Here is an 18,861-nt window from a genome sequence, read left to right on the forward strand (position 1 = left end):
TGATTTCTGCTGATTCTCAGAGTGACTGACACCCTCCTGGTTCCTCCTCCTGCCTCTGGCTTCTGGGTCCACTTGTGCTGTCTCTGCATCAGCCTCTCCCGACACAGCAGTAACTCTCAGCCCTTTGCCATTTTATCCCAAAAACTCACTCTAAGCATTTCATGAGTAATACATTGTACTGAAGGTTTGAGACTCGTGGGTGAAGAGGGCATGGGTAGGTCATGTTGCATTATTCAAGGTGTGACTAGGTCCCAGTGTTTTCTTTCCTATTCCCCTCCCCACCCCATTGTCCCTGGAAGCTCCATGATCTGCTCCCTCCATTAGCCAAACTAACCCAGGTCCTCTTAGTTCATAGCTCTACCCTGCCACCAAGGACCCGCAGAACAAAGTGTCATCTGTGTAAAAAGACCCGGGCTCCTTAGAAGATAGCTAGAAATATAATAACAGCAACAATTCATTTGCATGTATTTACTAATGGATTGAGATCCGGTCTGAGTCTCTGCCTGCATTGAAAGGCAGCACAATATTTTAGGAAAGGAGCTGAATTTAGAGTCAGTTTCTTGGGGTTAGAGCCAGCAGCACCCCTCAGTAGCCATGTGGAAAAGTCAGCAATCCATTTCAAAACTCAGTTCATCATCTAAAGAGTGAAGATGTTACTAATATCTTGAATTGTTATGCTGATCTGAGGAAATAGTTTATGCAGTGTACTCTGAAACACAAGAGCAGCAGTGCCCATGACATTCAGCTTTTCAAGACTGAGGAGGCTGCTGGCATTTTTGGGTACTGCATGTCCTACATTGTGCAGAGATTCTAGGTAACACAGAATGACTTCATTACGTTCTAAATAACATGCCTGTGGAGAAACACTGTCTGAGTACAATGTGAGGATAAAATATGTGACCTCTGACCTTTCACCTTTCACACAAAATGGAGGTGGGTTAATATATAGTGCAGATGATTCTTCTAAAAGAGTTTCCTCATTCTGGGTTATTTTAGCCTAATCTTTGTTCGAAGGTGATAGTTTCTGTGGCATCCAATGCCATCATCAAAATTTTAATTACAATCTTGAGCTTTCTTCTATAAGGAGTGCTTCCACTTAAGATGTTTTTGTTTAATCTTTCAGTTGAAACTATATTATACCCTCCAGAAGACAGAAAGAAGGAGAAAAGTTATGGAATAGGGGCCACAGGAATTTTCCACATGGTGAAGATACAAGGAAGCAGGTGATTTGTGCATTGATCAGCTATTGATGTCAAGTATTAATAGTTGCCTTTTTTTAAAAATCCATGTTATTTTAATAGCTACTTCAGGATAGTCCATGATATTACACAAAAAGGAAGATTTGAACATTAAAGCTGATGGCAGAATTGTATGCATGATGTCCACAAAACAAAAAGCAATTTAAGTCATCTATTCTCAATGATTGCTGATTATGCTACAGAGAAAATTACAATATTAAAATATGTCATAATCAATGAATTAAGCTTCCTTAGAAAATCTGATTATTACAGGTAAAATATAGCATTTAGAACTTTCATTTTAAATACAAATTTTATTTTAAAATTTTAGAATTTTTTCAATGATAATTACAAAGGTCAATGATAAACAAAATTTTACATTCAGGTAATATGTCTTAAAACATTATGAAAAATAGTTTTTATTTTGAAAATGATGTCAGAAAGAGTAGCTGAATTCCCATAAAACTACAAGTTCTAGTTATGCAGTTATCATTTTGGTAGCATTAATAAGCAAACACATTTACAGTTTAACACTGCAGCTATCTGTCAAGTAATTAGGAAGAATAAATGTTGCATGTGCATTAGGTTGAACATTAACTTACATATACTTTTAAATATGGAGTTCTTTCACTTAATCTTTTGATAATTTGGACTACACACTTAAGTCTTATTGTAATACTTTAAAACCATTTGGAAACATTTTCCTTAACATCTAGTCTTGAAAACCCATTCTACTGCCTTTATCAATAGTCACTGTAACCAAATGAAATTGGTATTTTTTTACCTTAATGTGAAGTTTAAAACTTCACATATTCAAAGCTGTGATGAAGTGACTTCATGTTTCCATTTGTTTATATGGTCTGAAATCACAGTTCTGTACAGTGATCATGCTTTTTCTCTCCACAAAATATATGTTGACAGATGAGAAGAACTGGCTTTTGAAATTCATCTTGACATATTGAACAAATATCATCTGCATCTGAACACTGTCTCTTGCTGGCAGCCACTCCATAACTTGGTCATGTAAAAAATATTGGCAAAACCTGTCTGAAAATTCTTAATGTCAAAAAAAGTCCAAAAGGTTTAGTATGAGGTAGAATAAAACCAGCAATATTCCAAGAATCTATCTAATTATGTTACTAAACTCCGCATAGCTTATAACGTAATGAAACCAAACTAGTATGGGAACAAAAGTTTGCTAATACTGACAAAATTCTTCTAAAAGCATATACCAGTAATTCTAGGATTTAAAAGGCATGATGAAAGAAAGCATTTTAAGTAAATAGGCATTTTAAGCCCATGAAGAGGAATGTCAGAATGAAGCCTGTAATTCCAACGAACCAAAGTCCTTCCCAGAAACTCTAATGGACTACGGTAGGAATCTTTAAAATTAAGCTGTAAGGAAGTGACTGAGAGTAAAACGTGTAATATGAAAGAATGGAAAATCCTGCTAAGACTACCAGTAACCAAACGCACTGAATCTCTGAGCACCCTTCTCTTAGAAAAACCTGGTTTACAATGCTTTCATTTGCATATATTAAAGTTGTGAGCAGTCCAATTCCAAGAGCAATTCTTGTTACATGCTTCATGACAAGTTTTACACCCAGAATCAAAATATATGAAAGACTTTTTTGCAATCCCTTGAAGAGGTATTTGAATTCTGAGAAGGAGCTACGATGATCTCCAGGCTCTATGTTGGTTACGTCAGGCTGCCTTGCTTCATTGTGGGAGTGACTCCATAACTGGCTATGTACACATCCGTGGGAACAGCTATGGACTCCCGACCTTATAGTAATGTCTCTGGAGCTTAGATTTTCAGCACACTCTTTAGGTATGGAGTTTATCTGGATATGAACATCTCCAGAATAAAAACAGGAAGCTTCTCCTGTCAATCTTGTTTGGACACATTGAGAGGCTAAGGCAGCCTCACTGACTGCAGTTCCAGAATGGCTGAGCAATTAGCTAAAGTTGGCTTGCATGAGTCTTGAGATCCAGATTTCTTTATTTCTGGCTTCTGCCTCCCCTTGTGACATTGAGTGGACTGAGGCCTGGGCATCGACAGCAGGAAAAGTGGGAGACACCCTGAGGCCTTCAGACAGGGCCATCACCATCAAACCCCATCACCAGCATCTCAGCCCTGCTTGGCAGCCCAAGTAGCTATCTTTCCAATGCCAGTAATACCCAGTTTGGGCTTCCCATGTGGCGCTAGTGCTAAAGAGCCTGCCTGCCAATGCAGGAGGTGTAAAAGATGCAAGTTCGATCCCTGAGTCAGGAAGATCCCCTGCAGGAGGGCATGGCAACCCACTCTCTCCTGGAGAATCCCTTGGAGAGAGCAGCCTGGGCAGGCTACAGTCCATAGGGTCGCAGAGAGTCGGACACGGCTGAAGGGACTTAGCATGCACATACACATGTTACCCAGTATAAATAACTGTTGAGCTAAAGGAAGTACAAATTTCACTACCTTTCCCATCCTTCTCCCTCAGTTCTTGATAAGCCAGGTAGACATAAATAGGGCCCAGATCCTCAGCCCCCAGACCTCCAGGAGCAACACAGTTGTGATCCTCTAGCTCTTCATCTGCCCATCATGTTGTGGAGAGGCCTACCATCTGTAGACCCAACTCCTGGTTTACTGTTACTGGTTTACTGTTGGTCGCCCACCTCCACTCTGCCTTTATTCTCAGGCATAGACTCGTGGCTACTCTTCCTACCATGGAGGCAGTCCAGGTGAGTTAGGGCCGGAGACTGGGTACATATTGCCCTTGGGCCAGAAACTAGATGAAAATGTGCATTCCTCCCACTGACTGCATTCCGGGGACTTAATGAGCTGTTTTGAAAGATGCTTGATGAAGTGATATTTTCTCACAGATATTTCATGATTTATATAAGGAGGAAAAAAGCTGGCCTCTGTGGACTTCCAGAGGAACCTACTTCAGATGAGGGTGGGGGCACTGTGCTGACAGAAAGATACGAGATTTGTAAGCCAGTGTGATTCTGTCTCCAGTCAACAGGGCAAACCCTAAGTTTTGTTCTTAGATCACTTTTCTGATGACTTTGACAATATCACTTCTCCCTCTGAAATCTTCAGTAACCCTGTGTGCTGATAGAAATATTCCGATTTCCTTTCCCTTTAGTCCAATTTTTCCATAATTTGAGTCCAACCTGCTTCTTTGGTCTTCTCTCTTATAACTCACTTCATAAATCTTACACCTCAGGTCCTTTCAAAAACAAAAAATAAGCAAACGAAAGAACTTGTCCTTCCCTGAAAACAGGTTCTCCAGCTAGTTCAGCTGCTAATTAATGAGCAATGGGACCCTGGTTAATCATTAACATCCTCAAGTCCCAGCAGCATAGCTTGTAAGACCCAAGGGCAAGGCTTGGGCTAGTGAATGTGTCACATGTTGCCTGGGTGGATCTAACACACATCAAAGTTTGTGAATCTCTGGACCAAAAGCCTCCTCCAACTCTGATTTTCCCACACCTTACCCATGCACTGCAATTCTCTGCCTACATGTGTTTGTTTAATAAAGTACCTTCTCCTGGAATGTTTTGCTTTCCCTCTGATTAACCCCAGTGCATTTGTGTGTACATGTGCATGCATGCACACACACACACACACACACACACACACACACACACACAATCAGTGTCCCTTAAGATGAACTTCAATGCCACCTCCTCTGGAAAGTCTTGCCTGAGGGCTGAGCTTGCCTTCTTCAGCTCTTTGCTCAACACCTCGACCACCATCAGTCCTAGTTCTTAAGTGAGTTTTGTTTATGGTATTATTGGTAGATTATAAACTTTCTGAGCATAAATGTCCCTTCCTGTTCATCCTTCATTTTCCACCTTATTCATGGGAGTAGCTCTTGAGAGTAGGTTGAATAGAGTTAAAGTGTCCTAGAGGGACTTCTTAGCGAAGGTGACTTGTTGGAGGGCCTTGGGAAGATTGCTGATGAAGGTGAAGGTCATGTGTCTCTCTATCACATGACCTGACCAGTCACATTCTCTGCCTCTCCTTGCATGTGATGGTGGGCTCAAGAGAATACGAAAAGCTGCAGCTGGTTTTTGTCAAAATCAGATGATTTTTATATCTGTAATCTTGCAACCAGAGCAGTTGAGCTGATATACTTAATGACTCACTCTATACAGACGAAAGTTTGTCCTTGAGAAATGAAGAGGGGGGACCATTAATCTTTTATAAAATAAACAGAGTGGTAATTACCCTTGAATCTGAAGAGTAGAGATCCTGAGCTGGAACGCGGCATATAGGGACCCGCCAAATTCCATGACCAGTGAGGAGCACCCGGATGATAATTGATTGTGGGATCCTTTTCCCTGTGGTCTCTGAGGGACTGTCAGAGTATCACCAGTTTTGAGAGGGGCCTTATCAAAGGAGCTGCTTCAGCTTCGTGAGAAAGAAAAGCTTGTCATCATCTAAGGCCTTTGGGGAACTTGCTTTTCTAAGCTTGCTTTGAAGCTGTGGGGTGCCCACTGGGTCAGCATTTTGCTTTGGGTTGCCTACCCCTGTGTCACATCCATGCCTTTCCCACCCGCCCACCCCCATCCACAAGTTCCTGCTTCTCCCCGAGGCGTGAGGGAGAGAGGCTCTGTCCTTGGCTTTTCCAGTACTCACTTATTCCCTAATCCCTGAAGATTGGCCAACATACCCCTCAAGGTCATGAAACATCGGCTTTCTTTGCTGCCGACCAGGCTCAGCAGTCTCTCCGACATCCTGCTTGACTTCTCAAGGGAGTTGGACTCCCTTTGTTGCCTTGGCTTCCAACCCAATTCACTTCTGCTTCTCTCCTCTAAATTCCTCTGATGCCTCTTCCTTGCCGGTCACTTAAATACTAGCATCTCCACACTTCTTTCTTAGGTCAGCCTCCTTTCTCCCACCACGTTCTCTTTTTTAAAAATTGAAGTATAATTGATTTACAATATTGTGTTAGTTTCACATCTATAGCATAGTTAGTCATTATTTTTGCAGATTGTATTCCATTACGATTATTACAAGACAGTGCATGCATGCTCAATCACGTCCAACTCTTTGCGACCCCTTGAACTGTAGCCCACCAGGCTCCCCTGTCCATGGAATTTTCCAGGCAAGAATACTGGAGTGGATTGCCATTTCCTCCTCCAGGGGATCTTCCCGACCCAGGGATTGAACCCAAGTCTCCTGTGTCTCCTGCATTGGCAGGCAGATTCTTTAACACAGGGCTAATAGAAGATAATGAGTATAATTCCCTGTGCTTATCTACTCCTTGTTGCTTATCTATTTGATATATAGTAGTTTGTTTCTTTTAATCCCACACCCCTGATTTGTCCCTCCACACTTCTATCTTCCCTGTGGTAACCACAAGTTTGTTTTATCTGTGAGTCTGTTTCTATTTTATATATACATTGATTTGTATTATTTTTTAGGTTCCACATATAAGTAATATATACAGTATTTCTATTCACATTGCTGCAAATGACAGTATTTCATTCTCTTTTATGGCTAACTAATAGTCCATTGTGTGTGTGTGTGTGTGTGTGTGTGTGTGTGCATGCATGCGTGTGGATCACATATTCTTTTTTTTCAAACTTTATAATTTTTTTAATTGAAAAATAATTGCTTTACAGAATTTTGTTGTTTTCTGTCAAACCTCAACATAGGTATACATATATCCCCCCCTTTTGAACCTCCCTCCCATATTCCTCCCCATCCCACCCCTCTAGGTTGATACAGAGCCCCTGTTTGAGTTTCCTGAGACATACAGCAAATTCCCATTGGCTATCTATTTTACATATGGTAATGTAAGTTTCCGTGTTACTCTTTCCATACATCTCACCCTCTCCTCCCCTCTCCCCATGTCCATAAGTCTATTCTTTATGTCTGTTTCTCCATTGCTGCCCTATAAGTAAATGGTTCAGCATCATTTTTTCAGATTCCATATATTTGCGTTAGAATATGGTATTTATCTTTCTCTTTCTGACTTTACTTTGTGTAATAATTTCTAGGTTCATCTAACTCATTAGAACTGACTCAAAGGTGTTCCTTTTTATGGCTGAGTAATATTCAATTGTGTATTTGTACCACAACTTCTTTACCCATTCATTCATCTGTCGATGGACTTCTAGGTTGCTTACACATTCTAGCTACTGTAAATAGTGCTGCAATGAACAATGAGATATATGTGTCTTTTTCAATTTTGGTTTCCTCAGGGTATATGCCTAGGAGTGGGATTGCTGGGTCATATGGTGGTTTTATTCCTAGTTTTTAAAGGAATCTCCATAGTGGCTGTATCAGTTTACATTCCCAACAACAGTGCGAGAGCATTCCCTTTTCTCCATACCCTCTCCAGCATTTATTGTTTGTAGACTTTTTGATGATAGCCATTCTGACTGGTGTGAGGTGGTATCTCATTGTGGTTTTAATTTGCATTTCTCTAATAATGAGCAATATTGAGCATCTTTTCATGTGTTTGTTAGCCATCTGTATGTCTTCTTTGGAGAAATGTCTGTTTAGGTCTTTTCCCCACTTTTTGATTGGGTTGTTTGTTTTTCTGGTATTAAGTTATATGAGCTGCTTGTATATTTTGGAAATTAATCCTTTGTCAGTTGTTTCATTTGGTATTATTTGCTCCCATTCTAAAGGTTTTCTTTTCACCTTGATTATAGTTTCCTTTGCTGTGCAAAAGCTTTTAAGTTTAATCAGGTCCCGCTTGTTTACTTTTGTTTTTATTTCCATTACTCTAGGAGGTGGGTCATAGAGGATCTTGCTTTGATTTATGTCATGAGTGTTCTGCCTATGTTTTCCTCTAAGATTTTGATAGTTTCTGGTCTTATATTTAGGTCTTTAATCCATTTTGAGTTTATCTTTGTTTATGGTGTTAGGAAGTGGTCAATTTCATTCTTTTACATGTAGCTGTCCAGTTTTACCAGCACCATTTATTGAAGATGCTGTCTTTGCCCCCATTGTATATTCTTGCCTCCTTTGTCAAAAATAAAGTACCCATCAGGATGGGGAACACATGTAAATCCATGGCTGATTCATGTCACTGTATGGCAAAAACCACTACAATATTGTAAAGTAATTAGCCTCCAACTAATAAAAATAAATGGGAAAATTAAATAAATAAATAAAGTACCCATAAGTGCATGGGTTTATTTCTGGGCTTTCTATCTTGTTCCATTGGCCTACATTTCTGTTTTTGTGCCAGTATCATACTGTCTTGATGACTGTAGCTTTGTAGTGTAATCTGAAGTCAGGAAGGTTAATTCCTCCAGCTCCATTCTTCTTTCTCAAGACTCCTTTGGTTATTCAGGGTCTTTTGTGTTTCCATACAAATTGTGAAATTTTTTGTTCTAGTTCTGTGAAAAATGCCATTGGTAATTTGATAGGGATCACATTGAATCTGTAGATTGCATTTGGTAATATAATCATTTTCACAATATTGATTCTTCCCGCCCAGGAACATGTAATATCTCTCCATCTGTTTATGTCATCTTTGATTTCTTTCATTAACATCTTATAATTTTCTGTGTACAGTTCTTTTGACTCCTTAGGTAAGTTTATTCCTAGATATTTAATTCTTTTTGTTGCAATGGTGAATGGGATTGCTTCCTTAATTTCTCTTTCTGATTTTTCATTGCTAGTATATAGAAATGCAAGTGATTTCTGTCCATTGATTTTGTATCCTGCAACTTTGCTAAATTCACTGATTAGCTCTAGTAATTTTTTGATACCAACTGTAGGGTTTTCTATAAACAGTATCATGTCATCTGCAAACAGTGAGAGCTTTACTTCTTTTCCAATCTGGACTCCTTTTATTTCTTTTTCTTCTCTGCTTTAGCTAGGACTTCAGAACTATTTTGAATAATAGTGGTGAAAGTGGACACCCTTGTCTTTTTCCTGATCTTAGGGGGAATGCTTTCAGGTTTTTACCACTGAGAATAATGTTTGCTGTAGACTTATCATATATGGCCTTTACTATGTTGAGGTAGGTTCCTTCTATGCCCATTTTTTGAAGAGTTTTCATCATAAATGGGTGCTGAATTTTGTCAAAGGTTTTTTCTGCATCTATTGAGATTATCATATGATTTTTATCTTTTAATTTGTTAATATGGTGTTATCACATTGATTGATTTGTGTATACTGAAGAATTCTTACATCCCTGGAATAAGCCCAACTTGATTATGGTGCATGATCTTTTTGATGTGTTGCTGAATTCTGTTTGCTAAAATTTTGTTGAGGATTTTTGCATCTATGTTCATCAGTGATATTGGCCTGTAGTTTTCTTTTTTTATGTGTTGCCTTTGTCTGGTTTTGGTATCAGGGTGATGGTGGCCTCATAGAATGAGTTTGGAAGTGTTCCTTCCTCTTCAGTTTTTTTAAAGAGTTTTAGAAAGATAGGCATTAGCTCTTCTCTAAATGTTTGATAGAATTCTCCTGTGAAGCCATCTGGTCCTGGGCTTTCGTTTTATGGGAGATTTTTAATCATAGCTTCAATTTCAGTGCTTGTAATTGGGTTGTTCGTAATTTCTATTTCTTCCTGGTTCAGTCTTGGAAGATTGAACTTTTCTAAGGATCTGTCCATTTCTTCAAGGTTATCCATTTCATTGCTATATAGTTGTTCATAATACTCTGTTATAATCCTTTGTATTTCTGCATTATCTGTTGTAACCTCTCCTTTTTCATTTCTAATTCTGTTGATATGATTCTTCTCTCTTTTTTTCTTGATGAGTTTGGCTAAAGGTTTGTCAATTTTGTTTATCTTTTCAAAGAACCAGCTTTTAATTTTATTAATCTTTACTATTGTTTCTTTCATTTATTTTTCATTTATTTCTGCTTGGATCTTTATGATTTCTTTCCTTCTACTAATTTTGGGGCTTTTTGTTCTTCTTTTTCCAGTTGTTTTAGGTGTAAAGTTAGGTTGTCTATTCAATGTTTTTCTTGTTTCTTGAGGTAAGATTGTATTGCTATAAACGTCCCTCTTAGAACTGCTTTTGCTGCATCCCATAGGTTTTGAGTTGTTGTGTTTTCATTGTCATTTGTTTCTAGAAGTTTTTTTATTTCCTTTTGATTTCTTCAGTAACCTATTGGTTATTTAGAAATGTATTGTTTAATCTCTGTGTGTTTGTTTTTCTTACAGTTTTTTTTCTTGTAATTGATATCTAGTCTTAAAGTATTGTGGTCAGAGAAGATGCTTGATATGATTTCAATTTTCTTAAATATACTGAGGTTTGATTTGTGACCCAAGATGTGGTCTATCCTGGAGAATGTTTCATGTGCACTTGACAAGGTGTATTCTGCATTTGGATAGAATGTTCTGAGGATATAAATGAGATCCATCTCATCTAATATATCATTTAAGACTTGTGTTTCCTTAATTTTCTGTTTTGATGATCTGTCCAATGGTGTGAGTGAGGTGTTAAAGTCTCCTACTATTATTGTGTTACTGTCTTTAAATTAAAGACTTTTTAAAATATCTTTAAAGTAAAGACAATTTCACTGTCATAAAAATTTCTCCTTTTTTGTCTGTTACTGTTTGTCTTATGTACTGAGGTGCTCCAGGTTGGATGAATAGATATTTACAATTGTTATGTCTTCCTCTTGTATTGATCCCTTGATCATTGTGTAGTGTCCTTCCCTATCTCTTGTAATATTCCTTATTTTAAGGTCTATTTTGTCTGATATTGGGATTGCTACTCCAGCTTTCGTTTGCTTACCATTTGCATGGAATATATTTTTCCATCCTCTTACTTTCAGTCTATATGTGTCTTTAGGTCTGAAGTGTGTTTCTTATAGACAGCATATATATGGGTCTTGTTTTTGTATCCATTCATCCAGGCTGTGTCTTTTGGTTGGAGCATTTAATCCATTTACATTTAAAGTAATTAATGATATATATGTTCCTAGTGCCATTTTTTTTTTTTTATTGTTTTGGGTTGATTTTGTAGATCTTTTTTCTTGTCTTGTATTTCTTGACTGCATAAGTCCCTTTAACATTTGTTGTAAAGCTGGTTTGCTGGTACTGCATTCTCTTAACTTTTGCTTCTATGAAAAGCTTTTTATTTGTCCATCAATTTTGAATGAGATCCTTGCCAGCTACAGTAATCTTGGTCATAGATTTTTCCATTTCAGTACTTTAAATATATCTTGCCATTCCCTTCTGGTCTGCAGAGTTTCTGCTGAAAGATCAGCTGTTAAACATATGGGGTTTCCCTTCTATATTACTTGTTGCTTCTCCCTTGCTGCTTTTAATATTCTTTCTTTGTGTTAAATCTTTGTTAGTTTGATTAGTATGTGTCTTGATGTGTTTCTCCTTGGGTTTATCGTGTATGGGACTCTGTGTCTCTTGGACTTGATTGACTATTTCCTTTTCCATGTTGGGGAAATTTTCAACTATAATCTCTTCAAAAATTTTCTCGTACCCTTTCTTTTTCTCTTCTTTTTCTGGGACCCCTATTGTTCAAATGTTGGTGCATTTGATATTGTCCCAGAGGTATCTGAAACTGTCCTCAGTTCTTTTCATTCTTTTTACTTCATTCTGCTCTTCAGAAGTCATTTCCACCATTTTATCTTCCAGCTCACTGATCCATTCTTCTGCTTCAGATATTTTGCTATTGATTCCTTCCAGAGTATTTTTAATTTCAGTAATTGTGTTGTTTGTTTCTGTATGTTTATTCTTTAATTCTTCTAGATTCTTGCATTTTCTCCATTTTGTTTTCAAGGTTTTTTATCATCTTTACTACCATTATTCTGAATTCTTTTTCAGGTAGTTTGCCTGTTTCTTCTTCATTTATTTGGACTTCTGTGTTTCTAATTTGTTCCTTCATTTGTGTAGTATTTCTCTGCCTTTTCATTATTTCTTTTAACTTATTTTGTTTGAGGTCTCCCGTTCCCTTTCAGTGTTGAATTCTTTCTTCCATTTGATTTCTGTTCTCCTAAGGTTGGTGCAGTGGTTTTTGTAAGCTTTGTATAGGGTGAGATTTGTGCTGAGTTTTTTGTTTGTTTTTTTGTTTGTTTTCCTCTGATGGGCAAGGCTGAGTAATCCTGTCTGCTGATGATTGGGTTTGTATTTTTGTTTTGTTTGTTGTTTAGATGAGGCTTCCTGCACAGGGTGCTACTGGTGGTTGGGTGATGCTGGGTCTTGTATTCAAGTGGTTTTCTTTGTGTGAATTCTCACTATTTGATACTCCCTAGGGTTAGTTCTCTGGTAGTCTAGGGCCTTGGAGTCAGTGCTCCCACTTCAAAGGCTCAGGGCTTGATCTCTCCCTAGGATGCCCTCCAACACTGTGCTGATCTCTGGACCTGCTGTGGGGCCAGCTCAGATTCTAATCTGGTCCTACTCCTGTGTGTTCTTGCCTCCAATGCCCACAGCTATCAGAACTAGTGCATTTTCTTTTGTGGGAGCTCTCAGTGTCGTTTTATGTCTTCCATAGACATAGAGTCTGCCCAGTTGATCGTGTGGATTGATTGATCTGCAGCTTGTACAGCTGGTGGGAAGGTTTTGGTCTTCTTCCTTAGCCACACTGCCCCGGGGTTTCATTATGCTTTTATTTTCACCTTTGCATATGGGTCATCCACTGGGGTTTGCTCCTGAGGCTGCCCTGGAGGACTTGGGTTTGCCCCTGTGAGGGCCAGATGTGGAGGTTATGCAGCTGCTTGGGTTGCAGGGGTTCTGGCAGCACCAGGTACTCAGGGGAGTTGGCAGCTAGGGCAGCAGGAAATATAGTGCTCTGGAAGGGTATGGCAACCAGTATTGGCCAATACGCTCCAGTGTTCTTGCTTGGAGAACCCCCCTGACAGAGAAGCCTGGCAGACCACAGTCTACCGGGTTGCAAAGAGTTGGACATGACCGAAGTGGCCCTGTGTGCATAGATGCAAGACTTTTTTTTGCCTGTGGCAGCTCTGCCCCAGTGAGAGTTGAGCATGAAGGTGGCGCAGCTGCTTGGCTTGCGGGAACCCTGGTGGTGCCAAGTGTGCAGGGACAGGGACTGCCTCCCCCACAGGAGTTATGGCCCTATCAGAGTCTTTTTTCTGGCCTCTTGTAGCTATCGATCAGAAGGCCTCTTTGGCCAGTCTTTCTTTGTAGCTCTGCCCATTCAGGCACTTAGAGGGCTCCCCTGCCTGGGGTCCTTCTCTGTTGTTCCGTGCGTCAGGCACACAGAAGGGTCCTTCTGGCTGGGATCCTACTCTGTAGATCGGCGTGTCAGGCACTTAAAGGGGCACCCTGGGTGGGGTCCTACTCTGTAGTTCCAGACATTGGCCGTTGATGGGCCAGCCTCTCTATTGTTCAGCAGCCAATGCTGGTGTGTGGGGTGAGAGAGGCTATAGTGATGGCGCCAGCCCCTTCGCATAACTCAGCAGTATCTCCTTGCTTCCATGGCTGCCCAACTTTCCTCCACAGGCATTTCCCACCACAATCTCCTCTCTCACATCCCCATGATCAGTCTCTCCACAGTCAACAGTAGCCCTCACCCTGGGATTGCTCCACAACCCCTAAACTCCAGCTGCCAGTGCCTTCCAGGGGACCTGCATCCCTGTCTGGGGTATGTACGACCGTGGCAAGGACTATCTGATTCTCTTTCCATTTAGGCTGCCACAGATCAGCTGTTTCACTCTCACCTTAAATGTTCCTCCTCTGACTAAGACAGTTGCCCCGATGTGGGGATCGACCCCTGCTTCAGTTCCCCCACCCGCAGAGGGCCGGTCTAGTCCTGCTAACACTCCTGTTTTTCCCCCTAGTTCCTTCATCCTACCAAGTTTTGCGTGGTTCTATATATTCTATTCTGCTGGTCAGTTGCTCCTCTCTCAGCTGGTGTTCTGCATGCACTTCTGTGTCTGAAGGTGTATTCCTGATGTATCTGTGGAGAGAGATGTACTCCACATCCACCTACTCCTCCACCATCTTGCTCTCCCTAAACTTTTTATTTTGTATTGGGGTATATGCGATTAACAATGTTGTGATAGTTCCAGGTGAACAGCAAAGGAACACAGCCAGATACATATACAGATATCCTTTCTCCCCCAACCTCGCCCACCCACTCCCAATCCAGCCTGGCACACGACGTTGAGCAGAGTTCCATATGCTACACCATAGGTCCTTGTTGGTTATCCATTTTGAATATAGCAGTGTGTACATGACCTTTCCAAACTCCCTAACTATCCCTTCCCCCAGCAACTATAAGTTCGTTTTCTAAGTCTGCAAATCTCTTTCTGTTTTATAAGTAAGTTCATTTGTATCATTTCTTTTTAGATTCCACATATAAGGGATGTTGTACAATATTTCTCCTTCTCTGACTTACTTCACTCAGTATGACACTCTCTAGGTCCATCCATGTTGCTGCAAATGACATTTTTCATTATTTTTAATAGCTAAGTAATATTCTATTGTATATATGTAGCATATCTTCTTTATCCATTCCTCTGTCAGTGGACGTTTAGGTTGCTTCTATGTCTTGCTATTGTAAACAGTGCTGCTATGAAAATTTGGGTGCATGTGTCTTTTCGAATTAGTGTTTTCATTTTTTCTAAATATCTACTCAGAAGAGGAATTGCTGGGTCATATGGTAGTTTTATTTTTCACTTTTTAAGGAGTCTGCTTACTGTTTTCCATGGTGGCTGCACCAATTTGCATTCCCACCAGCAGTGTAGGAGGATTCCATTTTTTCCACATCTTCTCCATCATTTCTTCCCTGGTAGCTCAGACAATAAAAAATCTGCCTGCAATGCAGGAAACCCAGGTTCGATCCCTGGGTTGGGAAGATCCCCTGAAAAAGGAAATGGCTATCCACTCTAGTATTCTTGCCTGGAGAATTCCATGGACAGGGGAGTCTGGTGAACTACAGTCCACAGGGTCACTTAAGAGTCAGACATGACTGAGGGACTAACACTTTCTCCAACATTTATCTGTAAACTTTTTGATAATGGCCATTCTAACAGGTGTAAAGTGATATCTTGTTGTGGTTTGATTTGCATTTCTCTAATAATTAGCGATGTTGAGCACCTTTTCATGTGCTTATTAGCTATTTGTAAGTCTTTAGATAAAATACCTATTCAAGATAATGTTATTTATTTCCACATGACCTTAATGCTGAAGTTTCTCAAACCTCAACCCTCTCATGACTACAGGATCATTTTTTAAATGCCGTGATGGACATCATTTAGACATTCTATTTCACAGTCAGCGTTTCCAAATCTAATGGATTATCTCTGACCCACCCCACCCACCCATGCCTCTTCCTATTGTCTCCAGTGCCCATCTTCCATTTTCCCTGTTTCTTATAGTAGCACACAGTCATCCCAGTCACCTTGTACTCTCAACTCTGAAACATGTGTGACTCTCGACTTCTTTTCCATTCCTTTCTCTGACATGTCACTATTTACCTAATTCTTAAACTTTAATCCCATAGATTCTGTATCTGAATTGTCTCTAGTAAGACTCTTCTTTCCATATCCACAACTATAGCTCAGCCTCTCATTATTTTTGCCTCACAATAGCCCATGACTGATAATCCTCCTTCAAATGCTGTTAAGTTAAAATACCCTTGACACCAAGACTCAGGGGAGCTTCCCTGTTTGGCAACCCTTCACATGTGTTGTCACACATAATTGCTAGCAAGTAAAGTGTATCCCCCTGCAACTCCACTTGGAGGGGAGATCTGGCAGCTGGTACCTGGTTTTTCCTGGATTTCTTTCCATGCACTTTTCTCTATGGATTTTAATCTGGATCCTTTCACTTTAGTAAACCACAACTGTCAGCATCACAGTTTCTGAGTCTTGTGAATGCTAACAAATCATTGAGCCTGAGGGTAGTCATGAGGCTTTCCAAAGCATCATATTGCGCACAGACTTCAGAACTTTAACTTATAAATTGCTGGTGACTACTTCACAACTGGTTACAGCCCACCAGCAAACCTAACATGTGGGTTGTACTTTGTGAGGGGAGGGAATATGCCTTTCTTTTTATTCCCTGACGAGTCCATGCACACAAAGCATTCTTCTCATTTTGATTTTGCCTCCCAGTTAAGTCTGTCATTTAAAAAATGAACTGATTTTAGGAACTTTCAAGAAGTCTGGCCCCAGATTTATGGATATCTCCTGATAAAACAGTAAGATGACTTCTGATTATGACTTGGGTTACCATGAAGATTAACACATAGAGAAAATTCCCTGAAACAGGCCAAAGAAAGCTTTTCTGCCAGTGGATGGTTGTATATTTTATTTAATTAATTTTGTTTACATCCTTGATGTAAACATCCTCATGCAAACTAAGGTTTGTTTCTATTGATATGGATAATTCTTATCATGTGATCACCAGGCACTGCCAATAACGAGATTCTGAGCTTTTGAGGGAGGGGTGGATGCTCACATGAAGCTACCTAATTGAGGGCCTGTAAGGTGAGGGCATGTTGGACCCCAGTGGTCCTTCCTTAGACCACAGCATCACTATTTCCATCTCTGTTATGTCTCTCAATTTCTACATAACTAATGTCTCTTTCAAAAAATAAGATGTAATCTTGAAACAAGTGAGTTTTGCTAGATGGTTCTTGTCTCCATGTTCAGATGACTCTGAGAGAATCGGACTTATTCAACAAATGTGATTTACCCCAGACCCCTATAGCTGGACAAAAGGACAATCTGAGAGTTTTTCCTTGTATCATTGTGCCTTGCCAACTATTCTCCTGGTACTAGGAAATTGATCTCTTTCTAACTCTAGCAATTCTGTCTTCTGGGGTACACTTCTCAAACTTTAATGTGCCTACGCGTCACTTGGAGGTTTCTGTTAAAATTCAGGCTCCAGTTCCACAGGTTTGGGCTGGGGCATGACATGTTAGATTTTTAAAAGCCCTCAAGTGATACTAGTACTGCTGGTGAGCCACACTTTGAGTGCATGGTGTAGAGCAAGTCTCTGGGGAACAGACATAGGTAGACCAGGTGGTCACTTATACCACTGGGATTGAAGGGACAGAAATTAAGACTTCATCCACTGCAAAGTATCCATCCCACAACCTATCATTCTACCATGATGGTTTTATGCCTTTGTCTGATGAAATTTTCCCAGTCCCAGGAATCCTATGTTAAAATGTAAATACTCTTTGATAAAAACATACATTATGTCCAGCTATTACCTTAGCAGGGATCCCTTGAAGCCAGTTGGAAACAAAGATGGCAGTTGGGCTATGAGAGAGGTTGCTGACTTTTCAGCATTTCAGAAAGAGATGCTGTTCAAAAGGAAGGAATATCAGATAGGAATGCTTTTAGTTGCAAGTGACAGAAAACCCAATTAAGGGTGATTCAAGCAATATAGACATTCATTCATCTCAGCAAATAAGAAGTTCAGCAGTTAAGGGCGCAATCATATCATCAAGAATTCAGGTTCTTTCTGTCTTCTAACAACCAGTTTCTTTTTTTTTTTTTAATGTGTTTATTTATTTTAATTGGAGGATAATTACTTTGCCATATTGTGATGGTTTTGCCATATATCAATATGAATTGGCATAGGTATACATGCATCCCCCCATCCTGAACCCATCTCCCACCTCCCTGCCCACCTCATCCCTCCAGGTTGTCCCAGAGCACCGGCTTTGGGTGCCCTGCTTCATGCATCGAACTCGCACTGGTTATCTATTTTATATTTCAATGCTATTCTCTCAAATCATCCCACCCTCTCCTTCTCCCACTGAATCCAAAAGTCTGTTCTTTACATCTGTAACAACCAGTTTCTTCATCTTTGGTTATTCACTTTTTATCCTTGTGTGTATTGCATCGTGACCCCAAAATGGTGGCTGCAGTTTCAGACATCACTTGCACTTTGAAAATGGAAGGAAAGGAGAACAGCTTTGCAAGCAACATCTGTGCCTTTTACTAGGATAGCAAAATTCTTAGCAAAAGCTTCAAGCCTTCCTTTATACTGGAAAGGGGAATGGGGTTACCCTGGGCTTAGAGTAACCATGACCCACTCTCCTGAGGTTAGGAGGGGGGCCTGCCCTTCCCGATAACTAAGCAAACCCACCTAATATATGATCGGGGAGTGCAATGTGGGGCAGACAGCATTGAGCAGATATGAGCAGCGCCTGCCCAGGGAAGAAACCAGTTCATACTTGTGAGGAAGGCAGCAGAACACCAACACTCAGCGTCATCTGTGCCTCAGTGCAAGCCGGGTCCCGCCTTCCCACACTTATCCTGTATCTCCCCATGACTTCTTCATTTTAAAGATTAGAACTCAGAAAAGAATCTTGCCCAAAGCCATGTAGTTTGTAACTGGAGGATTTGGGGTTTGGGTGGGCTCTCTGATTCCAAAGCTCTGCACCTTCACACTAATTCTTCTTCATTCAGGTAAGGGTCTTGTGCAGAGTGGTCACCTTTTGAGTTTTAAAAACTTGTTCAAGAGCTCTGTTTTGCTGAAAAAGTCTCTACACCCCCTCCTTTGGAATTGCCTTTGAACCCAGTTACTGGTCACATACACATATACACACACGCATGCACGCACGCGCGCGCACACACACACACACGCACACACACACACGCACGCACACACACAGTGAGAGAGAAAAGGCTGTATTACTTTAAGGCAGTTACATCTCAGAGCCACAAAGTTCCAGATCTGCATTATCAAACATACAGCTCTAACTTGGA

General features: G+C 40.2%; 1 protein-coding gene and 1 pseudogene across 4 annotated transcripts in view; one reads left to right on the forward strand and one right to left on the reverse strand.

Annotated features, from left to right (window-relative positions):
* ANKRD55 (ankyrin repeat domain 55) overlaps window positions 1–18,861 on the forward strand; it is a 189,443-nt gene that overhangs the window by 15,286 nt on the left and 155,296 nt on the right. The window contains exon 1 of one of the 4 annotated variants that reach the window (XM_043887844.1): window positions 1,122–1,223. The exons of 2 other annotated variants lie outside the window; for them this stretch is intronic. The gene's annotated coding sequence lies outside the window, so the exon portion shown is untranslated. Of the gene's footprint in view, window positions 1–1,121; window positions 1,224–18,861 lie in introns of those variants that run through there. One more of the 4 variants, XM_043887845.1, reaches the window with a different exon arrangement.
* On the reverse strand, window positions 2,105–3,309 carry LOC122683516 (annotated as a pseudogene).

This window comes from Cervus elaphus, chromosome 25 (assembly GCF_910594005.1).
Source record: "Cervus elaphus chromosome 25, mCerEla1.1, whole genome shotgun sequence".
In the NCBI taxonomy this organism is placed as follows: Eukaryota; Metazoa; Chordata; class Mammalia; order Artiodactyla; family Cervidae; genus Cervus; species Cervus elaphus.